Raw genomic sequence first — 27,672 nt, 5'->3', positions numbered from 1 at the left:
TTTGATTTTTTGTTGAACTGTGCTATCTTCAATTAGATATATCTCGGCAATGATACATCCAAATGTCTTCAAATTTGTTTTGTTAATAGTTGAAAATGTATATTTTAATGTCCTTAAAACAGATTTTAAAAAAGTTTAAGTTTGTGCTCAAACCAACCTCTGTCATTTTTGCCGATTTACATGTATGTAACCCTTTAAAGAAGTATTGAAATGTAACGTTGCTATTTCATCTGTTGTGTGTTATCTTGTGACAACGACCATTTTGATCGAAAATGAGTTAATGATGACGATTTGCTATACTTAACAAACACTACAAGATGCTTTAATCCGATTTTGGAAATTCGCTTCCATTTCCCGGATATCGCAAAGCACACTTGTGACATAGACCATTTTATCATTAAGGGGTTACATACATGTAGAACATCACAAAAATTTATATTACAGAATATTTGTTAAATCCACTCAAAAGATGATTATTAAGCACTCCTGAAAGTTTCATGAAGATATTTCATGATTAAACTGAGTAAGAGACGATTAAAGCTCAAAATTTTGCCATGCGCAAAGCGGGCTGTCAAACTTTGTTGGCGTTTTTCTCTAAACCCCGAGTTGATTTACGGGTGCCACGATATCTCAAGATGGGATGGATCAAATTGGCTGAAATTTGAGGTGAAGACTCACAAGATGTATCCCGTGTGCATGACGAAGCCTAATTTTTAAAATTTGCTTTTTAAAAAAATACAGAAATCAAAAATTAACGGGTTTTTATATGAAAAACATAAAAATATTTTTATTTTTTTTAAATAAACTTTTTGAAAATCGAGCTTCGTCATGCACACGGAATCGCTTTAACGAGTCTACACCAAAATTTTGAGCCGATTTGGTCAAGACAGTGTTGAGATATCGTGGCACCCGTTTTTTGAAACTGCTAACTTGAAATTGCTATATCTCGGCAACGATGCAACCAAATATTTTCAAATTTGTTTTGAAAGCAGTTTAAAATGTATATTTTAATGCCATAAAAAAAAAGAATTAAAAAAAGTCGAAGTGTGTGCTCGTACTAACCTCTGGCTTTTTTGCCGATATACATGTATGTAACCCCTTAAAATGATCGTGCACACTTGTGACACGTCATACATGTTGTTGGAAAATGTGGATTTTTTTCAAATTTTTCACTAATTTGTGTTGGTACTTATTTTTTTTAAAGCAATTCCATCTTTTGTTTTTGAAAATATACTCGGTAATATAGTCGGTTGATTGTTGAGTTGATTGATTTGAGCTTATTTTAGTTTGTATGGGAATTCTGTGCACACTTGTGACACGTAGTACAATTTTAATTTCAAAACACACTTGTGATACGTGCTTTCCAGATTTGTGTTTACATAATTTACTGTATCTTTTACCTAGTGTAACCAAATTAGTTGAAACTTGGAGCGTTTGTTAAGCGATAGTATACAAACCGATTGCTTCAAAAAGTTTGACTCTATCATTCATAGTTTTGAACATATTCATCATCAAACTTTATAAATTGATTTTCTAGAATAGTACTAAATGGTTGCTGTCACAAGATAGCACACAACAGACGATTTGGTGCCCTCTTCCTGTACCCATATCTTCACACTTTGGCGACCCGGAAGGCATAGGCCTGTAGAAAAAGGCAAAGGTTGATTTTTTGAGAGGTCATTTTTGGCCAAAAACGTACCTCCATTTTAGACAGCTGCCAGGATTTATTCTAGGAACGAGACAACCCTTTTAACAGAATTTAGTTCTATTGAAAAGAACCTGAGAAATGGTAAAATCTGTAAAAAATCACTTTGACCCAATCTCACCCCCAGACCCAATGTCACCCCCAATAACGGTAGTAGAAGGTTTCTTAAGAATGAATCGTACATTTATCCATCGATATTTACCAAGTTAAAAAACAGTCGTCTGTTGTGTGCTATCTAGAGGTGGGCAAAAGCGCTCTTTTTCAGGAGCCGCTCATTTTCGTTCGCTCATTAAAAAGAGCCGCTCTTTTGAACGGCTCTTTCGCTCTTTTTCAAAATTTGGATGAAAAGGTTTTTTTTTAAGAATCGTGTGATTTTATAAGTTATTTCACATTGGACATAAATTATTTGATAAAAAAATTAAACTGAAAATGAGAAGATGCCCTTGAAAACCTTGCCCTTGAAGGTCTTGGTGGTCTTCATGTCAAGATTTCTACTCGAACCTAAACATTCGAGTAATAGAATGGCATCCAAACTTAAATCTAGGATGCCGGAAAAATTTCTTGTAATTTTAAAATTGTATTCATTTCTACATGAATTGAATTAATGCTAAAATTTTTTTTGGAGAAAATATTCTGTGAACTTTTTCTACATTCTGATTGAATTGATAAAATATTCAGTATTCAGTAGTTAGTACATTTTTGTTAAGATTTTAACAAATCATTTACTTTTGGGATTAATTTTTATAAGCATTGACATTTTTGAAAAGGCATTTCAGATTCTCAAAAACAAATCTAATATTAATTTTTTTTTTAAATTCAATAAATTATATTTATATAAAAAATCATGCCAACTTGAAACGGTTCTTCCAAAAGACCGGAGATTAAAAAAGAACCGCGGTTCTTTTTTTGTGAGCCACGGTTCGTTCGCTCTTTTCAGTGAACCGGCTCTTTGAGCGGCTCGCTCTTTTTTTGCCCACCTCTAGTGCTATCTGGTGCCAACGACCATTTCGGCGCGGTCGTGCTATCTTGTCGTACGTCGCTTATTGACGTTCCGGGAAACCGCGTTTATAATGTTTGACCTTGAATTAACCAAAACGAGAGCACGCAATGTAAACAACAGCAAACACGATTTGTTTGGTTGACCATTCTGGGCATTGCCCCGAAGCTTGGTTGAATTTGGTTGCCTGAGTCCCGAAATATAATTGAAAATGTTTACGATAGTCGAGCTCGTACCTGTGTCAAACGCGTTCTGACCTGAAATCCCTTTGGCCAATTGTCGCACTCACACACAGATAATAAAGTAGTAATCCAGCTGCGTGTAAAAGGCCTGGGTGTAAAATAAATGTTGGATTCAAAAAAAAATCAAATCAAATTATTCGCTCTACAGCATTGCCTTGGCGTTCTCGATTGCGAGATTCCTACTCGAAACTAGGTGTCCGAAGGCTTGATTGTTGAGGCAATTGCAAACCTCTTTTTACACCTAAGCTTCCATCCACCCCGGGATTCGAACTGACGACCTTTGGATTGAGAGTCCAACTGCCTACCAGCGACTCCACCGAGGCAGGACCCAGGGAGACGACTCCTACACCTGGACTGAGCTAACGACCTAACCTCTAGGTTAGACCGGGGCCAACATTTACTTCCCTGTCCGACGGAAGGCGTGATCAGACAAATCTCGTCTCAAAATTTGCCACCGGGACCTTCTGGGATCAAACCCAGGCCGACTGGGTGAGAGGCAACCACGCTTACCCCTACACCACGGTCCCGGCCGTGAGCTGCACAAAATGACGTTCTTAACTCAATTTGGTCCAAAATGCACGTACGACAAGTTAGCACGACGGCGACGGATTAGTACATTACGATAATTTCAAAACAGAATGATGGAGTCAAACTTTTTGAAGCATTTTGTATACTATCGCTATACAAACCCTCCAAGTTTCAACTAATGTGGTTACACCAGTTAAAAGATACAGTAAATTATGTAAACAAAAATCTGAAAAGCACGTGTCACAAGTGTGTAGAGGTGGGCAAAAAAAGAGCGAGCCGCTCAAAGAGCCGGTTCACTGAAAAGAGCGAACGAACCGTGGCTCACAAAAAAAGAACCGCGGTTCTTTTTTAATCTCCGGTCTTTTGGAAGAACCGTTTCAAGTTGGCATGATTTTTTATATAAATATAATTTATTGAATTTAAAAAAAAAATTAATATTAGATTTGTTTTTGAGAATCTGAAATGCCTTTTCAAAAATGTCAATGCTTATAAAAATTAATCCCAAAAGTAAATGATTTGTTAAAATCTTAACAAAAATGTACTAACTACTGAATACTGAATATTTTATCAATTCAATCAGAATGTAGAAAAAGTTCACAGAATATTTTCTCCAAAAAAAATTTTAGCATTAATTCAATTCATGTAGAAATGAATACAATTTTAAAATTACAAGAAATTTTTCCGGCATCCTAGATTTAAGTTTGGATGCCATTCTATTACTCGAATGTTTAGGTTCGAGTAGAAATCTTGACATGAAGACCACCAAGACCTTCAAGGGCAAGGTTTTCAAGGGCATCTTCTCATTTTCAGTTTAATTTTTTTATCAAATAATTTATGTCCAATGTGAAATAACTTATAAAATCACACGATTCTTTAAAAAAACCTTTTCATCCAAATTTTGAAAAAGAGCGAAAGAGCCGTTCAAAAGAGCGGCTCTTTTTAATGAGCGAACGAAAATGAGCGGCTCCTGAAAAAGAGCGCTTTTGCCCACCTCTACAAGTGTGTTTTGAATGTAAAATTGTACTACGTTACACAAGTGTGCACAGAATTCCCATTCAAACTAAAATATGCTTAAATCAATAGTTTTACCGACTTAATCAGTTTAATTTCAAAAACAAAAGATGGAATTGCATTTAAAAAAAATGTATCAACACAAATTTGTGAAAAAGAAGAATAAATTTCCACATTTTCCAACAACAATTATGATCATTTCTGGAGCTTTTTTTTTGAAAAGGCTCAATAAACCAAATTTCCCGTCTTTGCTTTTTGGGTGTTTTTGAAACCGTCAGGGGTATTAAAAAACACCTAAAAAGCGAAAACTTAAAATTTGGTTTATTGGACCTTTTTTAAAAAAAGATTTTGACGATGAATTGTTCTATGTCACAAGTGTGTTTTGCGATATCCGGGAAACAGAAGCGAATTCCCAAAATCGGGTCAAAGCTTCTTTTTTTATTCTTAACTTATTTTCATTTGTCCTTTTAGGTGCTGTGACCAGGTCAGGATCGAGGATCGGTCAACAACTAATATATAATAATAAAAAAAAACTCCTTACAATCCATACTTAGAGATCATGTAACTGATCCAAGCGGGTCTTGCAGGTTTTGAACCTGGCGACGTACTCGGAAAAAATGCCCACAGCTCAGCCGAACTGTAAAGCACATCCCAGCTTCCTCCTTCGTGGCCGTCTCGGGAGCCGCTGCTTCCTGCGGGTCGATGGCGATCCTTTCGGTTTTCCGTCAGGGACTGCGCCCGGCAGCGGAGGGAACTTCGCCGTCGTGAATACCAGAACTGCTGGACTCTGCTGCTCCACCTTCCGTGCAAGCGGTTTCGGTTTCGACGCCTGCTGACGCCTCCGGATGAAGTCCGCATGCTTGAGGCAGCTTCGGTCCGTGGCTTCGTGGGCTCCAGAAGAGTTGGCACACCGCTTCGGCTTTCTGGACTTTGCACTCGTCCGTCTTGTGGGGACCCCCCTCCCCTTGAGGTGACAGTTCCTGGTTCCATGAACCAGCTGCAAGCAGTTCCTGCACTGAGTCACGTTCGGCCGCTTGTTCCGGTAGGCCTCCCACCGGATGTGAAATGCTTTCAAGAGCTTGATTTCACTCAGCTTCTTGAGGTTGGTGTACCCCTTGGGGAACTTAACGATGTACGGGGTTTCCGCTCATGAGGCGAACTCTTCTTTTCTCTTGATGGCATACACTTCTACAGAATCCAGGTAGTGCGATTCCTTGAGTTTCTTCTTGACGAAATCAAGTGAAGCCGGTGGAAGTCCTCTGTCGACGACGCGGAGTGGCCGTTCGCTTCGTTTCTCGTGGGTATAGAACTCCACTTTGTTCGCAAACGCGGTTTCGCGGTTTCGAAACGATCTTCTGAGATACACCGCATTTTGATCCCAAATGGAGTCAGCTTGTAACTTGGCTTGGTTGTGCACGACAACAGTACACTCCTCAGCTTGCCGAAGCTCATATTCTTTACCACCAGAGGAGGTGGTTTCTTAGCCACTGGAACCGTGGGACGCTTCCTTTCCCGGCTGGGTTATCATTGTTGTTGATGTTGTTCTCCAACAGCGGGCTAAACTTGTTGTTGAGGAGCTGTTCCTCGTTGCCATTTCCAGCATCGGCTCCGTCGTCACTTGCAGGGTTGTCAGGTTGCCAGATAAATCTGGGAATGCCAGAATTTTCAAGTGTCAGCCAGGATAAAGATTCATCTTTCTCTGTACCAGATATTTACAAATTTTGCCAGATTTTCCACTTAATGACCATTTTGAACAACTTTTTCATAAAAATGAACAAATTTAATTGAAGATCGAAAAATTTAGCATGTGTTTTTTCTGAAAGAAAATGGCAATCCATCAATTGTGTGGTCAATCCATCTAAATTCTACAAACTGTTTAATTAATCCATAAATTCCTTCCCCTCACCATTCCAAACTGTTAGATTTTCGTCTGCCAGATTTTTTATCGATACTTTGCCAGATTTTTAAAATTTTGACCTAGTAACCACAGAGTAATCCAGAGGGAGCCCTGGCATTTAATTTATGGTTGCGTTACGCGGTACATCGTGGTACATCGCCCCTTCAGCAAAATTTCGCTTTTCGTAACCCTCTGAGCCAACTGACGTTCAATGCGTTACATTTTTTTCACTACTGCGATCTAGTCGGCTAGATGATATTGGAAAGTTGTCAAAAATTTTCACAGTCCAAATATCAACAAAGTTATTCTCTGATGACTCTTAAATATTGAATTGAATAAATTGATAATTTGGAACGAAATGAAAAAGATCGTCGAAAAGATTTACCTGAAAATTCTCTTGACAATAAAGTGTGAGATTATTTTCCTGGAAGTGCTCTTACCTGTTACGGTGCACCAACCGATTGAAGTCGAATTTTCTACTTGTGACCGAACGCTGTGTTGCAATTTTGCGTGGCTTGTTATCAGAATCGGCAAATACTGGGGTTTACTTTATAGTTTCTTGCCGAGCCGAAACAGCGTTTATGGCTGAAAGGCTCGTTAATTAATTCCATCAATTTTTGGCGAAAAACGTCAAGGGAACAACAAAGATATGGATTTGTTGACACAATTAATTTTGGAGGTACATTACGTTTTGTTGTGTTAAAGATTTTTTATTTTTATAAATTTATAATTTTCATCTTTGTCTAACTTTCCTCATTTCTGTGAATAGAAACATTGTCAGTTTTATTGACGGAAGTGACGACTGAATACAATGCTGAAGAAAAATGTATTGTTTTTCACGTGTAGTTTTGTAATTCCAATTGAATTTTTTTGTCACTACAAGACCGAAATTGATCTACAAGCATTCGAGACTCAGCTATTAATTCATTCATTAATTTCATTCGTCCATTAATTTGAGCTAACGAAGTGACTCCAGGTAGGCCCAAACACCGACAGCATTCTTTATCTCTGCATCCAATTTAAAGTATTTGATTATTCGGAAAACTGCAAACGAAGATTATGATTTTTCTCCCGGTTCAAAATTGATTTTTTTTAATAATTTTGAAAAAAGGAACACACATTTCCAACAACCATTCAAAGCTTTGCACTTGTCAAAACAAAGTCAAGTAGAAAAAACCCTGAGTTTACTATGATGAATTTTTTTCTTAACCAGGCTGGTAACGCTCAAAACATAACGCCACAAGCTGCTATGATTCCAAAGGGTAAACCCGTAACGGAGCCAAACATTTGAATGACTTTTGTTCGGACTGCTCGCTCTGGATTACTCTGTGTAGTAACCCTGGTCACTTGTCTTCTTCCGCTTCCGCGTTCCGACAACGGGAAGAAAATCGTCGTCGGAGGAATCTTCCAAACAACAGACGAAGTGAGGAAAAAACATTCGAAATAAAGTTTTGCAATGAGTTGATAACAACATTATTTTTAAATCCGGAAAAGACCCTTTGAATTAGTTTTTTTTTAAAAACATTTGTTTTCCCGCTTAAATATTAATTCCCATCAAGATAAGTGTCAAATCCCAAAACAGTATCGAAAGGTGTAAATAGCACTTGTATCGAAAAATACTCTACAGAGCCATGGCTTTCTACCTCAAAATCGTGTCAAAATCGCCATCTCTGATTCTCTCACTCCACTGACACTGGCATTGGTAATGTTTTGGTTTTCCTGGCACGGTCCATTGTTCTTTTGTTATTGTTTTGGTTTTAGTGGCACGGAGTCATGCACTCACACTCATGCAAAGCAAGATGGCGAGTACCTATGATATACAGCCTTGCAACAGAGCCTCATTTGATAAATGTACGATCATTAATAATGACGTTTCGTTAAACTCAACAAACTTAACAAGACCCGGATGAACGAGGATGATTTAGTGACCATATAGAAACATTAAATTACCTTTTAGGAAATGGTGACGATTTGTCAAATTGTTGGTTCAAAAATATGGAGTTATGTTTTCACAAATAGTCAGTATTTGAAAAATTGTTAATTTAAATTTTAAATGCTGCAAGAATTTGATCATATTCCTGATTATGAATTAAATATTTGACAGATCTTATGATTTTAGAGAACAACATGTAAAATTTTAGTGTTACACCTCGTTTAACACGTTGTTTGTGTACATAGGACCTTTTCAGATAAACTATATTGATGCATAAATATTTTTTTGATTTTAATCAAAATTCTTTTTAAAGAAGCTGTTTGTACAAAATTAAAAATTGTTATATTATACCATGTTTTTTTTTATTTAATCTACATGAAGTATAAACATGATTTTAGTTCAAAAAACATAGTTTCATAGCATCCTACTCTGGCCAAAATTTGTTGGTGACATCAACATTCAACTACATGGCCTTATTTTTTAGTTTAATTATTTTTAACAAAACCAATTCTCAACAATTGGGTCCTAAAATTAAGCTTAAATTTGTGATATTATTGTTCACTACGATAAAGCTTATTTTTCTGAGTACAATGACCTTTTGAACGACCTCAAAGGATTTAAAATGGATTTTTAATTCAATTTTTAAAAATTAACTTCACGGCCCTTCTTGACAGAAAAGGTCCTACTTGACAGCTCGTTCCAAGGGGACCAATATTTTTTTTTTTGCATTAAAATGACAATATTTTTTTTGCATTCAAATGAAAAAAAAGTGATCAGAAATGGTTTTTAATCGTGTTTTTTACCGTTGTACATAAAAATGGACATAGGGCTTTAGTACCCAATTTGCTTGGGCTGCATTTTCAAAAAAAAGTTTCATGCGTTTCAATGGTTTCAATGTCGTTGGTTGCATCCAAGTTTTAATGCATTCCACTTGTATCCAACATTGCATAATATAGATCGACTTAATTAATCAATCGACATGATCGACATAAATGGCCAAACCCCCTTTTGAACGTCTGTCAAAACACAAAGTTCGCGAACAACCAAACATTCAGCACAGTTCGTGGAGGAGGAAAAAAACCTTGTGCGCTCCGTATCCTTGTTCCGGTGGGACCTTTGCGTTCCGTTCCGACCGTGGATCCGCGCGGAATTTGCGACGAGTGAAGATCCCTTTTGGGTACTTGCCAAAGTGCACATTTTTGTGATTGTTTTGTGCGAAAATTTTCTCTCCCCCCACTTAGGGTCAAGGTTGACTTGACAAGATTGTCCGTATTTTGGTCGGAGTGTCTCGCGTAGACCGGAATTGGACTGTCGGCAGGACAGCGATGGCAAAAGGGGGTGCCGCAGGCGGAATGGGTGCCGGCGCTGAAGGACAACGAGCAGGCTGAGGTGCTGTACAATCTGTTTCAACGGCCGTAAGTTGGAACATGTTTCGTTTAATTATTTTGAGATGATCACAATCTTTCGTTTTCAGCGTAATCAAGTGCGAATCCTGGAGCGCTGCGAAGCGTCCATTGTGCTGATCGCTGACGGCGTGATGCTGCTGTACGAAGATTTTGCATCGCTTCGATCTACCTGGTGTTGAACAAGGAATTGATCGAGCGGGTCAACGTGGACACGACCTACAGCCAAACTGCAAAGCACATGAGCCAGTTGCTGGAGATGGGAATGCTCGCTCCGAAGCTTATCATTCCACATTTGTCCACGATGAGCGACGAACTGAGGAACCTGGAATCTTACGTGATGCGCAACTGTGTCCTGCATATCATGGGCGAAGCCATCGTGACCGAGCTGACCTAGGAGGAACTGGCCGATGAGCTGAAGGAAACACGCGATGACTTCCTGCATGATTTGTTCAACCACACGATGGACGTTTCGGCCCATGTCCGCTCGAAGGTGCTTCAGATTAGGCACTACATTCAGGGCCAGAACGCGGTTCCACTTAGCAGCTGGCAGCACCAGGTGCTGAAAGGTTCTGTCGAACGGCTCGAGGACAAGTCACTGCTGGTGCGCAAGAACTCGATCGCGTTGATCCTCGAGCATAATCCGTTCTCCGCTAAGCTCTCCCTGGCGAAACTTCGCAATGAAGAACGGGACGGAAGACGGTCACCTGCAGGAAATTCGCAACAAGATGTTCGAGCAGGACCCGGCGCTCAAGAAAACCCAACAGCAGTGGGTGTACTACATGATGTTCTCGAAAGCGTATTACGTCAAGACCCAGCACGGCCCGAACCTGAACGAGGAGTTCCAGAAAAGGAAAACGAGGTCAACTTCCTGAAGGATTCGATCCGTTTCGCGGAAATCGTCTATGCTGCAGGACATGGTGATGTCCAAGTCTCAAACGGATGTGTATGAAGCGATTGATTTCTTCACCTCGGCTTACCTTTTTGGGATCAAGGGAACCGAAAGTGGAATGCAGCAGAATGAGCAGTTCCAGTGCCGAGCGATGGAACTGTAAGACGCGCTGACGCGGCAGGACATGGTGCAGCATTTACGCGGGGTCACGTCAAGCTGGACCTGCCCAAAGAGAGAGTGAGTCGATTTTTTATGATGTCCCGTTTTTGATAAACTCACGGTTTGAAATTTGTCGCAATTTGTTCTTGCTGTTTGGTGGCAACGTAACCGGCCAGAACATTGAAACGATGTGATTTTGTTATATCTAAGTAACTTTTAAAAATGGTACTGAATTAAAAATGCGGAATTTAGAATTTTGCTTTGTATTTCACACCAAAAACTTGTATGTGGTGAAAGGCTATTCCACAAAGCGCGCCCTCTCTCTCTCTTGTGTTTATATTTCTGTTTTCGCCAGTCGCGCGCAGCGACAGTCAAAACAGGTCTGCGCTGAAAGTTGACAAGTCAAAACTCCTCTTGTTTTGGTGCGTTTCGTCGTGGTCGTCACGGTTCGCGGTTGTTTATAAGCATCTTCACTATTTTCGCGTTCGTGTTTTGTTTTCAAAAGTGAGTGTAAAAGAACTGCCTTTCATCCTCACAGCAAGTATTGGCTGCGTTTGTTTACATCCGTGAGCAGCTAGAAAAAAAAAAAGTTCCATCCTTCCGTCCAGCGGGATCGAAGTCGCCGAGGAGGAAAAACAATACAAAGGTGACAATTGAGTGGTTTTCCGGATCGTTTGTTTACAGAAGTGTTTTCTTCTAGAGTGCTACGTGAAAATCCACCAGGTTTGTTTACTTCCAAGAACCAATCAAAACAAATCAACCGGATAACCACGCAAATTTTTATTAAATTTTAATGCAAACAATCATGTTGTTTCAGATTTCGACGAAAAGTACCTTTTCAGATTTGTGATTCCGACCCCGGCTGCCACCAACAAGGACGCGTTTTTAGCGACAGATTCTCTCGGTGAATCCCGAATTGTGTGGACCTGTTCTTGTGCATTCTAGTCGACATTGTCGAGGATGGTCGTGGGCAAAGTTCGTCGCGGCCATTTAGATAGGTATATTTAGCTTATCTTCCCTCCTCCTCTTCGTCCTCCTCTTGAGTAAAAAAGTCTTTTCGAGCGGCCAAGCAGCAGTTGATATTCTGTTGACGGAGCTGGCAATAGAACCAATGCAGCCCGAGAGTTTTCGGCCTAAATGGAAACATCACAAAGAATGTACTGGTATGTATGTCGAGAAGTTTCATTTCTTATTCCCATTTGCTTTTTTTTATGTGAATCTCGTTGTTTGCCCATCAAACATAATTCGAATAAATCAGAAGTACTCTGTTTGATTTGCACTTTCTCTAAATTCTCTCATTTCAAATGTGCAACTCGATTTATTTGCAGATTTTGTATTCAACGTAGAGTGGAATATCACCATGGGACTTGAATATTATATTGTAAATAAATACATTGTGGTTTATTTTGTTTTATTTTTCTAGGTTTGTACCTGAAGCATGCTTTGATCTTAAAATGAATTTCGTCAAGTGCGACAGGTCATCAGGGTGCGACACGCTCTCATCAACCAGCGGTGCCACTTTTATCTAAACTCGAAGCTTCCAAACTACGAATAACCGGCGTGATATAGCTGCGCCGTTTCCTATCGCAAGCGATTTCAAGTCAAGCAGAGTACCTAATTAACGACGTCCACAGGATGGCGAAGATGGAGCCTGGCATCGAAAATGCTACAGTTGTGCTGGATGGGGCATACGACTTTGATCAACATCCTGCTGTAGCGAAAGTTTCCTTCAGATTTGTTTAACTTAGAATTAGAAATGTCTTTTTTTTGACAAGTCAAACCTTTAGACACACGCAATACCTCTTCCTCCCTAAATTAAACACCAGTTAAAAGGAACCCCCTTTTTTAGCTTAGGATTTTTCGATCATTGTACTACTAAAATGACAAAATAAATTAAAACATTTGGACAAAGTAAAACTGCACTGTTTTTTTGCTCAAAATCCCGAAAACCCTTAAAAAATTGATGTTAATTCGAATTGTTACAACTATTTCTCAAAATGTAACGCGCCATGGAAAATCACTCAAATAACTATTTAAAACCATAAAAATACCGTTTGAGAAATGGTGAAATCCCTAAAATATATACGCAAAAATGAACTTTCAAAAAGAATTTGACAAAGTGTCGCTAGAAGAAAAAATCAAATAGTGAATATTGCTAACAACATATATGGGGAATAGTTCACTATTTGAGAGACAGTGAGGAATTAAAAAAAATATTTACCAAATAGTTGCTATACAATTTGGTAAAAGGTTGATTGAATATTTAACAAATGATTTTCAAACGGTTTTTTTCTATGCGGGGAAGCTTTAAGGTGGTTGATGGTGTCTTTCCCTTTTATGGCAATGACTGTTTCAGTTCCCGGATATATTAACACCTAAACTCCCAATCTCGAGAAAAAGGGGGAATTTGTATGGAAATTTCGCCTTTTTCTCGAGCTTGGGAGTTTAGGTGTTAAAATACACCTATAGGTCTATAGATGATATTTTTCTTTGGTTTGAGAACATTGTGAAAATGACTTTGATCAATTTCAGTATATCCATTTTATCATCAAAGATTTTAAGACATTATCATTTAGAGTAGCGGTCTTTGCTAGATTTTTCAGTATGCCCCAATCAGGTATGATTCCTAGAATGAAATTAACAACCTTACTGGGTTTTTTTTGCCACTCTTTAGGGCTTAAAAAGGCTTGTTGAGAATCTGCCTTCGTTTTGTAGATAGAGCGCTGCAGTCACATAATAAATGTTTTGATATTTCAGTTTCACAGTCACAGAACCGACAGTTGACACCGGGAATCGAACCAGAGACCTTTGACAGACTAACCAAATGATTTAACTGCCTCAGCCACCACAGCATGGTAACTCAGGAGTGGTCAGATATCAATGTATGACACTTGCTGGAGATTAACGGTTTCAATTAACGAATGAACACATTTGTTATGATCAGGGGCGCCGACTCTGGGGGGGCACGGTACTTTTTGCCCCCCCTAAAATTTGGCTGGGGGGGCAGCCCATACATTGTGCCCCCCCAGAAATTTTGGAAGAAAAATATTCTTATATCAAATATATAAAAAAGGAAATAATTGAAAATAATATCTAAAACTTAAATGGAACATTGTTTGTACACACGGATAGAATTCTTGTAAGTTTTGAAAGAAATCGTTTACAATTTTCTGGATTTAGATGCTTTTTTCTAAATCGACAACGTTTTATCTATACCAATGTGCTCTCTAGGAAAATCAGTAAGCTTAGAACAAGAGCACAGAGGCATCGGTGAATGATTTGAGAGATGTCGTCAACATAGATTTTACGGATTTGCTAATAAGATTTCTATCTGTGCATGTTGTTCCAAAAACAAAACCAATGTACTTTTCCCATAGCACTTCATCTACAATCAAACTTACGCAAACTCTTGCGAAAACAATCATCAAGTTTTCAAACGCAACATTCTAAAATTCTAAAATTCTAAGGTTCTGTAATTCTAAAATTCTAAGGTTCTATAATTCTAAAATTCTAAAATTCTAAAATTCTAAAATTCTAAAATTCTAAAATTCTAAAATTCTAAAATTCTAAAATTGTAAAATTCTAAAATTCTAAAATTCTAAAATTCTAAAATTCTAAAATTCTAAAATTCTAAAATTGTAAAATTCTAAAATTCTAAAATTCTAAAATTCTAAAATTCTAAAATTCTAAAATTCTAAAATTCTAAAATTCTAAAATTCTAAAATTCTAAAATTCTAAAATTCTAAAATTCTAAAATTCTAAAATTCTAAAATTCTAAAATTCTAAAATTCTAAAATTCTAAAATTCTAAAATTCTAAAATTCTAAAATTCTAAAATTCTAAAATTCTAAAATTCTAAAATTCTAAAATTCTAAAATTCTAAAATTCTAAAATTCTAAAATTCTAAAATTCTAAAATTCTAAAATTCTAAAATTCTAAAATTCTAAAATTCTAAAATTCTAAAATTCTAAAATTCTAAAATTCTAAAATTCTAAAATTCTAAAATTCTAAAATTCTAAAATTCTAAAATTCTAAAATTCTAAAATTCTAAAATTCTAAAATTCTAAAATTCTAAAATTCTAAAATTCTAAAATTCTAAAATTCTAAAATTCTAAAATTCTAAAATTCTAAAATTCTAAAATTCTAAAATTCTAAAATTCTAAAATTCTAAAATTCTAAAATTCTAAAATTCTAAAATTCTAAAATTCTAAAATTCTAAAATTCTAAAATTCTAAAATTCTAAAATTCTAAAATTCTAAAATTCTAAAATTCTAAAATTCTAAAATTCTAAAATTCTAAAATTCTAAAATTCTAAAATTCTAAAATTCTAAAATTCTAAAATTCTAAAATTCTAAAATTCTAAAATTCTAAAATTCTAAAATTCTAAAATTCTAAAATTCTAAAATTCTAAAATTCTAAAATTCTAAAATTCTAAAATTCTAAAATTCTAAAATTCTAAAATTCTAAAATTCTAAAATTCTAAATTCTAGAATTCTAAAATTCTAAAATTCTAAAATTCTAAAATTCTAAAATTCTAAAATTCTAAAATTCTAAAATTCTAAAATTCTAAAATTCTAAAATTCTAAAATTCTAAAATTCTAAAATTCTAAAATTCTAAAATTCTAAATTCTAAAATTCTAAAATTCTAAAATTCTAAAATTCTAAAATTCTAAAATTCTAAAATTCTAAAATTCTAAAATTCTAAAATTCTAAAATTCTAAAATTCTAAAATTCTAAAATTCTAAAATTCTAAAATTCTAAAATTCTAAAATTCTAAAATTCTAAAATTCTAAAATTCTAAAATTCTAAAATTCTAAAATTCTAAAATTCTAAAATTCTAAAATTCTAAAATTCTAAAATTCTAAAATTCTAAAATTCTAAAATTCTAAAATTCTAAAATTCTAAAATTCTAAAATTCTAAAATTCTAAAATTCTAAAATTCTAAAATTCTAAAATTCTAAAATTCTAAAATTCTAAAATTCTAAAATTCTAAATTCTAAAATTCTAAAATTCTAAAATTCTAAAATTCTAAAATTCTAAAATTCTAAAATTCTAAAATTCTAAAATTCTAAAATTCTAAAATTCTAAAATTCTAAAATTCTAAAATTCTAAAATTCTAAAATTCTAAAATTCTAAAATTCTAAAATTCTAAAATTCTAAAATTCTAAAATTCTAAAATTCTAAAATTCTAAAATTCTAAAATTCTAAATTCTAAAATTCTAAAATTCTAAAATTCTAAAATTCTAAAATTCTAAAATTCTAAAATTCTAAAATTCTAAAATTCTAAAATTCTAAAATTCTAAAATTCTAAAATTCTAAAATTCTAAAATTCTAAAATTCTAAAATTCTAAAATTCTAAAATTCTAAAATTCTAAAATTCTAAAATTCTAAAATTCTAAAATTCTAAAATTCTAAAATTCTAAAATTCTAAAATTCTAAAATTCTAAAATTCTAAAATTCTAAAATTCTAAAATTCTAAAATTCTAAAATTCTAAAATTCTAAAATTCTAAAATTCTAAAATTCTAAAATTCTAAAATTCTAAATTCTAAAATTCTAAAATTCTAAAATTCTAAAATTCTAAAATTCTAAAATTCTAAAATTCTAAAATTCTAAAATTCTAAAATTCTAAAATTCTAAAATTCTAAAATTCTAAAATTCTAAAATTCTAAAATTCTAAAATTCTAAAATTCTAAAATTCTAAAATTCTAAAATTCTAAAATTCTAAAATTCTAAAATTCTAAAATTCTAAAATTCTAAAATTCTAAAATTCTAAAATTCTAAAATTCTAAAATTCTAAAATTCTAAAATTCTAAAATTCTAAAATTCTAAAATTCTAAAATTCTAAAATTCTAAAATTCTAAAATTCTAAAATTCTAAAATTCTAAAATTCTAAAATTCTAAAATTCTAAAATTCTAAAATTCTAAAATTCTAAAATTCTAAAATTCTAAAATTCTAAAATTCTAAAATTCTAAAATTCTAAAATTCTAAAATTCTAAAATTCTAAAATTCTAAAATTCTAAAATTCTAAAATTCTAAAATTCTAAAATTCTAAAATTCTAAAATTCTAAAATTCTAAAATTCTAAAATTCTAAAATTCTAAAATTCTAAAATTCTAAAATTCTAAAATTCTAAAATTCTAAAATTCTAAAATTCTAAAATTCTAAAATTCTAAAATTCTAAAATTCTAAAATTCTAAAATTCTAAAATTCTAAAATTCTAAAATTCTAAAATTCTAAAATTCTAAAATTCTAAAATTCTAAAATTCTAAAATTCTAAAATTCTAAAATTCTAAAATTCTAAAATTCTAAAATTCTAAAATTCTAAAATTCTAAAATTCTAAAATTCTAAAATTCTAAAATTCTAAAATTCTAAAATTCTAAAATTCTAAAATTCTAAAATTCTAAAATTCTAAAATTCTAAAATTCTAAAATTCTAAAATTCTAAAATTCTAAAATTCTAAAATTCTAAAATTCTAAAATTCTAAAATTCTAAAATTCTAAAATTCTAAAATTCTAAAATTCTAAAATTCTAAAATTCTAAAATTCTAAAATTCTAAAATTCTAAAATTCTAAAATTCTAAAATTCTAAAATTCTAAAATTCTAAAATTCTAAAATTCTAAAATTCTAAAATTCTAAAATTCTAAAATTCTAAAATTCTAAAATTCTAAAATTCTTAAATTCTTAAATTCTTAAATTCTTAAATTCTTAAATTCTTAAATTCTTAAATTCTTAAATTCTTAAATTCTTAAATTCTTAAATTCTTAAATTCTTAAATTCTTAAATTCTTAAATTCTTAAATTCTTAAATTCTTAAATTCTTAAATTCTTAAATTCTTAAATTCTTAAATTCTTAAATTCTTAAATTCTTAAATTCTTAAATTCTTAAATTCTTAAATTCTTAAATTCTTAAATTCTTAAATTCTTAAATTCTTAAATTCTTAAATTCTTAAATTCTTAAATTCTTAAATTCTTAAATTCTTAAATTCTTAAATTCTTAAATTCTTAAATTCTTAAATTCTTAAATTCTTAAATTCTTAAATTCTTAAATTCTTAAATTCTTAAATTCTTAAATTCTTAAATTCTTAAATTCTTAAATTCTTAAATTCTTAAATTCTTAAATTCTTAAATTCTTAAATTCTTAAATTCTTAAATTCTTAAATTCTTAAATTCTTAAATTCTTAAATTCTTAAATTCTTAAATTCTTAAATTCTTAAATTCTTAAATTCTTAAATTCTTAAATTCTTAAATTCTTAAATTCTTAAATTCTTAAATTCTTAAATTCTTAAATTCTTAAATTCTTAAATTCTTAAATTCTTAAATTCTTAAATTCTTAAATTCTTAAATTCTTAAATTCTTAAATTCTTAAATTCTTAAATTCTTAAATTCTTAAATTCTTAAATTCTTAAATTCTTAAATTCTTAAATTCTTAAATTCTTAAATTCTTAAATTCTTAAATTCTTAAATTCTTAAATTCTTAAATTCTTAAATTCTTAAATTCTTAAATTCTTAAATTCTTAAATTCTTAAATTCTTTAATTCTTTAATTCTTTAATTCTTAAATTCTCAAATTCTTAAATTCTTAAATTCTTAAATTCTTAAAAAAAATAAATACTTAAATTTAAAAAAAAATATTTGTTGTCAAAAGCATTATTTTTAAATTTTCGATTTATTTAAACATTGAATTTTATTGTTATTTCTAAATTACTGATTGTTTAAATTTCTGATTTCCTGCTTTTGATTTCTTAACATTTTCCTGCCATGAGTTTATTTAACCCTAGAATTTTTATACTATTATTTTTTTTATGTTGGAATATTGAATTTTGTGTTTTTTTTTCTAAATTGCAGATTTGAAAAATGGATGTTTTTTTAAATGTGTATTTTTTTTTATTTCTGAAGATCTAAATTTTGGCTTTTTACTTTTATTTTTATTTTTAGAGTATTTGTATTGTTGAATTTTCAAATATCTGATTATTTTTATTATTGACTGTTACTTCTAGAAAATAAGTGACAATATGCCTATGAGAAGGAATTCGCCTTTCAAACATATAAAAAAATCCCCCTAATTAACATTCTCAATCACGTTTTAATAAATTATTATTTTCTAAAAAAAATAATTCCGGATGAAAAAAAATCGTATCACATCGTAATAAAATTATCAAAATTCGTGATATACAAGAAACATTAACATCTAATCGCCACTCTTACTTATCGATTTCGGAAAAACAACCGTGCCCCCCCAACATTTTGGACTAGTCGGCGCCCCTGGTTATGATGGTGTGAGTTGGAAGCATTATTCTTTCGATTTTGACACCGAGCCCTCAATAAATTTTGAGGGAACGATTCTCGTGACTCTGAATTTTGGGTGTAGCAATTTTAGAAAAAAAAATCTATGAAAAAGGAACTCTAGCCTGGCTGCCGTTATTTTTTTTTAGATTTTCCCAGATTTCACAGAGTATTTGGAACAAAAGTGACGGTTTTACAAAATTAAATGAAATATTAAAATAATCAAAAAGGATTATTTTTTGTTAGCTTTGAAGGATTGATACTCCATATTTTCATACTTAAGCCAATGCTAAAATTCAGTTTCGAGTTAAAAAAAATGATTGTTAAATAAAATAAATCCTCTCTGGAAACATTATCAAAATTTTGGCAAGCACACATGAGCGCAAAATTTGAATGGTAAATGTTCGTTTTGCTCTTAAAACAACCCACACCCATCTGAATGCGCACAGCATCCATCCTTATATGAGCGTGTGTAAGTGTGTATTCAAATATCCTAGCTAACTCGGTTATATCAGACTTTTTCCTCGCTGTTTAATTGTGCTCTTGATTCTAAGCCAAAACCATTCTAACGTTAGCGATTTTTCGCTGTGTGTTTTTCCGAGGGGGGTGATGCTGGATGCTGGAGAGGCCTGGAGATGCCTTTTTTTATGTGCTCGTCGTGCCCGAAAAAAGTACCGCGCCGCGGCGCGTGTATGTATATAATTTCCGAACGCTGCCTGCGCGGGCTATAATGTATGTACGACAAATACATTTTCATGTGGCAAGCGAAAAAAAAGTCTGCATAAAAACTACCCTCTAAAATGTAATAAAATAAACATAAAAAATCTAACTACCTCCATAAAGAGTGAAGAGCTATTCGTGTACAGTGTAATAATGTATTACAGGGTGGCGCGCGAATGGAGCATAAAGTGACGCGAAAGGTTGTGGGGAGGGGGGGGGAGTAGGTGGGGGTGGTATTCAAGTGGTGGGGAGAGGAAATGGAAATTTTTTATATAATATATAAATAATAATATGAGGCAGCGAAAAATGACGAAAAATAAAGCATGCTGCGGAAAAACGAAAAAACACATTTTGCGCATCACCAAAAAAGTCTATTACATATATACCACTCTTTTTTTTTGCAAATTATTAACATTAAAAAAAACTAGTGGAGGAGGTGGGTAATGAAAGTTATTATAATGATTTATACATATGCTGCTCGGTTCGAGTCTAATTTCCCTGACAGGATCGACATACGGGGCCATACTTCACCTTCTAAGGATGCTTCAGTCAGTTTGTGTTGGGTTAACGACAAGTGCTTTTTTACTTCGCGGGCACCCTGGGAAGAATCTAATGACAACGTGTGTGTAATTTCATTTGTATGAATATTAAAACAAAATTTGTACATAAATTAAGATTCCGCTACATATATGCCCGAATAAATACATCAACATCGTCTGAAATGGGGGGATTTCAGGGGAATTTTTAATATCAAGCATAAAAAAATCAAAGGGGGGGTAGTTTGGGGTGCAATATTTTCGTATGTGCCCTCCCGTGTACACACTTTTTTTTATTATTTAAAATTAAAAATCTATCTCTACACAAACGTGATGTGAGTGTGCGCCCGCTTTTATGTGTACTCACATCATCAGCGTTATTACTTTATTTTAATTTTTCTCATTCGACTTTTTTCATTTAGAATATGCATGAGCGTTAAATTTCTATACATTTGAAACTGAATTTTCGGCATCCATACCCACCGAAAACATCAACCGTGCTGGGCCAATCGCCGACCAGGACATTCGTAAATACATATTGTTGTAGGTGCGACACACCACTGTAATTCCTTTCCCCGGCTCCGGCGTCCGTTCCGGTTTAGATAGTTGAACGGCGGTAATAATAGATGATGGGACACTGCCGCTATCATTGTACCGTTAATTGATATAGTTCCAGTATTTAACAATAGCATTTAAATCGTAATTTTAAAAAGTATTATTTTTCCAAGTGTTGACATTTTGCAAATTTGTTTGAAATGCAAAAAGCAAACAGCATAGCTATGTTAATTTGTTAAAAATCAGTAAGGCGTCCATCAAGTATGTCACGTTAAAATCAGCCGGCTTTGTCAAGTCCTAAAACCTCCCCAAAACCCATCACATCCAATCTCTCGGACAATCTGTTGGCGACTGAGTCTGAGCGTTAGAAACCCTGCAACAATAAACAGAGAAGAGCTTCAAATGCTACACAGCTAAAAAAGTATTAATCCAGTTGCGTGTAAAAGGCCTGGGTGTAAAATAAATATTGCATTATTTTATGCAATTTTATGTGATTTTACACTCTGAAATATGTAGCCCATCAGTATGGGAAATCGACGTCGTCGTGCTATCTTGTCGCACCCGCCATTTCGATGTTCTGAGAAAAACACGTTTTAATGTTTGGCCTTGAATAAACGAAAACTAGAGCACGCAATGTAAACAATAATACACATGTTTTGTTTGGCTGACCATTCCGTGCATTGTCCCGAAGTTTGGTTGAAATTGGTTGCTGGAGTCCCGAGTTATAATAACAAATGTTTACGGTAGTCTAACTTGTACGTGCGTCAAACGCGTTCTGACCTGAAATCCCTCTGGCCAATTGTCGCACTTACATCAATTTTCAGGGAGTGACAAGATAGCACGACAAGATTGAAACTTCTTTCATATGAAGAGCGACAATAATGCACGGAGTTTTTTCGGTTTTTGTTGGATATCTCAGGATTGAAATCGAATTTTGGGGATCTGTGAAGTTCAAAAGGTGAGGCATTGTGAGCTGCACAAAATGGCGTTCTTAACTCAATAGGGGGATGGCGTCGCTATTTTTAGACCCCTTTTTCCACTTTTTCTCATCGAAACCGACTACTTTATCGACTTCATTTTGCTGGGCAAGATAGGACACCGTCTATTTTTAGACGATGACTCAGCACTTTTCCACTCTTGCGCTTTAAAACACCAGGTGGCAGCACGATGTAACGCCACGTCTCTATTTGGCCCAAAACGCACGTACGACAAATTAGCACGATGGCGAAGATATGCGTTTATCCTTACAGCTTGGCCGAGTGGGCTAAGGCGCCAGTCCTTACTGATGGTGCTGGGTTTGAATCCCATCGGTTGCATTTTTTTTGTGTTTGCAAAAAATGTACATGCAGTGTGTAATATTAAGTATTTATTTTGACGAAGGTGATGTGCATGCTTTTGCATGCGATATTACCATCGGATTTTTTGCTGTGTACTTTCGACTCGGTCACATGCTCTCAGGCAAAATTCTAGCTGATGATTGGGCTATATGATCGGTAATGATCTCTAGATGGGTCAAAAATACACAAGATTATCCCTTAATCTCACTCATCTCCACGTCCGCGGATTGGTTTTGATTGGAAAAAAATATGAGTTAAGGGTGCACAGCAACGAAAGAAGTTGTTGCCTTCTTTTTCCAAAATTGTCAAACTTACGGACCCAATCCTGCTACAACGGGATTGTAAAATTAGTCAAACTTTGTTGTAAATTACTTTGTGGACAGTACTTTAGGGGATGAATAAAAAAATATCTCGATAGTACCCGTAATTTTTAAGATACCAAAATGTCAGTAATAAAAATCTGGGTGCAAAAGCTTTGGTTGATGTGCACCGTTAAGTTTATCAAAGATTACATTTTTAATATGATTAAGACTTAACTTTCAGTATACAAGAAATGATCTAGCGTGACGTCCCAGTCTTACAGACTCCCCCGTAGCGTACTTTATGGATGATGCCTAAGGCTACCAACTGTACGGATTTTTTCCTTACCATACGGATTTTCGAACCTCTTCGCGGATTTTTAACAGGGCGGAATTTTTGTAGGGAATTTTACGCATAATACGGATTTGTACGGAATTTTAACAACTTTTTAATCATTGAATTGCTTTTTTGATTTGGTCGAAGCTTTTGTTAACTACACAGAAAAAATATGTGAATTTACTTGACACGGAAAAAATGAATTACATGTAAACTCAGTTGATGTTAACGTAAGATTCGACGTAAACGGTTGAATCACACGTAAAATCATGTTTTTACGTATAATTTGTTGCAAATTTACATCAAATTGCATTTAAATTTAAATGTTTAATGAAGTGCAAAAGTGTTACATCATAAATGATGTAACATTCGGAAATATTTTTTTGTGTGTAGAAATTTTTATTTTTCTGTGAGTTTGATTTAAAAAGGGAGAGTTTTCCTGGGTTTCCTCAATTCAAATTTGATTATCAATAATTCTAGAGTTTTTGAACTATTGTCTTTCATATGTTGATAGGACCTTTAAAAAAACTCTATACTTGTTCTTTTAGAAATTCCTTACTATATATATTTATCCATTTCCAAAGGCTTTCTAAAACTTGTGAAAACATTTGAACATTTGAATTAACAAATCTAGAGTTTTTTTTAAAGGTCCTATAAACTGGTGTGTTTCACATGTTATAGGACCTTTTCAATAAAAAAAAACTCTGGAAAAGTGTTCGTAAAAACACTAAGAACGATATTATTCGTAAATGCAAACTTGACATTTTGTAAACTTTAAAACGTTTAACAAAAAACATTGAAGAACATAATTTGATTCAAATCACGGTTTATTTTATGAATACTTTTAAACGTGCAACGTGTGAAATTTGTTAGCTGTAAAAACGACACAGTTTTATGTTTTTAATTCTCAAATTTATTAAATTTAATTTATATAAATAATTCATTGACAGTTTTTGTTATACCATGGTGTCATATCGGCAAAGTGTACGGATTTTTGCTCAGCAAGAGTTGATAGCCTTAATGATGCCTAACCATTTTATCGACATCTGAAATATATTTCAGTACTAAAAAGTACTAGGGGAACAGCATCTAATTCCAGCGTGCCTCTAATGTTGGCAGGTCAGAACTTTGACATCCCATTAAAGCTAATTAAAAGCGTTTTCAACTGAAATCGAGTGATAAATAGCTCAATAAGACGTGAGCAAGCAAGTTTCCATCAAAAGTTTTGCAAAATTAGTTGTTTAAATAGTGAAAATCAGCAAATTGGATGGAGTTAGGAGCGAGAGCTTAACCTCCCAACAATACGAGAATTTCCCCTATACATTAAAAATCCGTTTTAGGCGTTCTACACCTTCAATTTACAAACAAACCCCTAAAATAACACTCCCCTGATTTGTGCCAAAAACCCTTCAAATGACGCTCATAAAGGAGCAAATTTGAGTATTTTTTTTTTCAGATTTTATGAATTTTTCTATCTTTTTTTAAAGCACATGGTTTTGGTTACAACAATTAAACGTTTCTAAAAAGCTCTCAAAAAACGTTACTTAAATTGAAGATATAAATTTTGCTCCATTACTAACACATTTTTAACGGTAAAATTACATATTTTTCTGACATAAAATATGTACTTATTCCCAGATGTAATATTACCATGATTTTTTGTATATAAAAAAGTGTGTACACCTCTTGGGCATAGGGGCATAGGGTTGTCATAGGTTGTATAACATGACCGGTTTTCTTACAAAAACCACCTTTTTTAAGTTTATATTTATTCAGATTTTCTTTTCCATGTACATTCATTCAGTTAAACCTGTATACTTTCAATGTGAACCTTGTAAGTAAGGTTTTTGTCAAAAGCAAGTTTTTCTAATGTGATGACTTTTTGGTTTAAGAAAATCAGCCCTTGGTACAAAAACCACCTTTTTTTAAATCTTCCGAATTTAAGTCAAAATCGTTTTTTAAAGCATAACTTTTGAAGTACTTAACTAAACTGCATAATTTTTAATAGCGACTTATGGGACCCCAAGACGGATCATATGAGGCCAAAACGGACAAATTGGTTTAGCCAATGTCGAGATAATCAAATGACAATTTTTTGATCAACATCCCACCACACACAGACATTTGCTCAGAATTTGATTCTGAGTCGATGGGTATACATGAAGGTGAGTCTAAGAGGTTTGATTGAGAAGTTAATTTTTCAAGTTATTTTATAGCCTTTCCTCAGTAAGGTGAGGATGGCAAAAATGTAAAAAACGGTCAATAAATGTTTGATAAAACACCATCACTCGAGTTTCCAAACTCAAAATATTCATCCTTGACTGATTAAGAAAATAATTTGGATTGTAATTAATAATGGAGTTATGATATTATGGAGGGCGTTAGAGAGTTAAATACGAAAAAAATGAAGTCTGCTTGTGTAAGGATGTTATTTACTTGTTTATGATAAAACAGCGTTTCGTGCCATGAAATTCTATTTATAAAGCTTAAAAATCTTGTAAAATAAACCACCGGAATTGAAACATTTAAAAAATGTAACTCAATCCACCTGTTAAGGGGTTACATACATGTAGGAAATCACAACATTTTATATTACAGAAAATTTATTAAATCCACTTAAAAGATGATTTTCAACCACTCCTGAAAGTTTCAGAATATGTACACAGGACCATTTTGACGAGTCTTCACCAAACATTTGAGCCGATATGGTCAAAGCTGTGTTGAGATCCCATGGGATCTGCAGGTAACTACAAGCATTAAATCAAAATTCTAAATTCACTCTAACAAAGCATTCCCGGTACGTTTATACTTTAATTGTCTTTTGAAATGCTTTGAAACATTTATGGCATGAAGAATTATTGCATACTCTACACCCAGAACTGGGCATCGGCATACGAGAGGATAAAGAGCACGATTCGGTAGTAAAATGGTACTGTGTGCGGACGGAGCCGTATAGGCCACCATGGTTCGGTGACTAAGTGGTGGTCATTTGTCCATATGAGCCACTCAATAGGATGAACTCGTCAATGAACGAATGAACATGCGAGAGGTCTTTACTCACGCAAAATAGTACTTTCCTCACGTTTCTTTTCGGGAGGACTTTCCCCTCGTTCTTTAACTTTGGGTGTAGTTTAACTAAGAAGTTATCGTACCCAATAAAACAACAAATTACAAATTAGTGGAAGTAAATAATAAATTGCGGCAGTAAATTGAAGCACATCCACATGAAAGATCCATTCGACCAATAGCTTCCGGGATATCTACTGTTCAGATGGGGGAGATGGATGGCGCGCCAGTCCTCAACTGATACTTGCCAATTAGCAAAAGCTGCTCATAGAAAGAGGAGGAAAGAAAGCAGAAGAGAGGCCTTTGGTGGTAGTGATGTGGAATACTTTTTGCCACCACACCACCCTTGGGTAATGTGTCGGTAATGTAGTATTTTGTTGTTTTTCTTAACATTACTCTCTAATTTCACTCTACAAGGGGATATAGAGTTGTATGACTGTAAATAGGGACGTGGCGTTACAGCGTGCTGCCATCTGTTTTTTTAGGTGCAAGAGTGGAAAAGTACTGAGTCATCGTCTAAAAATAGACGGCGCACTATCTCGCCCAGCAAAATGAAGTCGATAAAGTAGTCGGTTACGATGAGAAAAAGTGGAAAACGTGGTCTAAAAATAGCGACGCCATCCCCCTATAGCTTTCTTTATATTTTGATAAAGAGTAGATTAAAAGTTAAGTTTTAGTGTCCCGAGGTTACTTGGGTCCGGCTCCGACTGATCACAGGGGCAATTGTAAAGGAAGACTAAAGTGTAAAAGGAAGTTTAAGGTTGTGGATCATTGGTTCACCGTCATAACATTGATACAAAAATAGTATTTTTCGAAAATCAACGATTTTTTATTTGACGATTCAATGCACTAGATATAAAAAGTATACATTTTCTTTATTCTTAATTGTGACTGTTACAGTTACTGTTTTGTACAATTTTAGAGCAAAATATTAATCAGAACCTTTAGAACTTCCCGAGAAATTTGCCATTTCCCACTCTTTTCATAACGATTATGTTTAATGAGAAACATATACAATTAAAATCGGTCAAATTTCAAGGAGTTGATTTGAGCTCACATTTGAATATTTTTAAATTCTGTTTAGATATTTTTAAAATCTGTTGTGTGTTTTAAAATTGAAATTTACATTTACAACTATCAATATCTTCAATTTTGAGATATTTGGTCAAAAACTGACATAAATTCACTGTACCTAGTTGATTTGAGAGTACTGAGAAAGTATTGTAAAGTGGGATGGCGTTGTCATTTTTAAATCACGTTTTCTACTTCTGCTCAAACGAAAACGACTACTTTATCGACTTTTATTTCTGGGCGAGATATAGAGAGTACAGATCTTTCGCACGTACAGCAACAACAAATTGTTCTATTCGTAAATTGTAACAGTTTATTCCAGTGAGTGGCCGATACGGTAACGCCATGGATTCGGTTTGTCAAAGGTATTGGGATATTGGGATTTTTTGGAAAATAATCAATGAAGATAATACTTTGGCCATTTTGGGATTTTTCCTCTCCGTATTTTCACGGTAACTTTCTAAAACCAAACCGTTTTCTTTACCTCTTCCCGAGCATGGGTAAATAACAAAGGAAATGCGTAATAATACCTTTCTCTGGTATCAATACCAAATTTTGGTATTTCTGGACCCTTTAAAATTTAAGGATTATGCAAGAGCAAAATTTGGTAATTTAAGGTATTGTTTTGAAATCACCACATTTTGGTATTCTTTTGGTATTACAGTTTTTTTTTATCAAATTCCTCTGAAACTATGGGAAAAT

At 33.5% G+C, this 27,672-nt stretch overlaps 1 protein-coding gene and 1 pseudogene across 3 annotated transcripts in view; one reads left to right on the top strand and one right to left on the bottom strand.

The window, feature by feature from the left end:
• Positions 1–27,672, bottom strand: part of LOC120424938 (broad-complex core protein isoforms 1/2/3/4/5) — a 137,097-nt gene that overhangs the window by 82,749 nt on the left and 26,676 nt on the right. The gene's annotated exons all lie outside the window — the stretch shown is intronic.
• On the top strand, positions 8,723–11,084 carry LOC120424939 (uncharacterized; annotated as a pseudogene).

This window comes from Culex pipiens, chromosome 1 (assembly GCF_016801865.2).
Source record: "Culex pipiens pallens isolate TS chromosome 1, TS_CPP_V2, whole genome shotgun sequence".
Lineage (NCBI taxonomy): Eukaryota > Metazoa > Arthropoda > Insecta > Diptera > Culicidae > Culex > Culex pipiens.
Note: the sequence above shows the minus strand (reverse complement) of the source record. Positions and strands in the feature narration are given on the sequence as shown.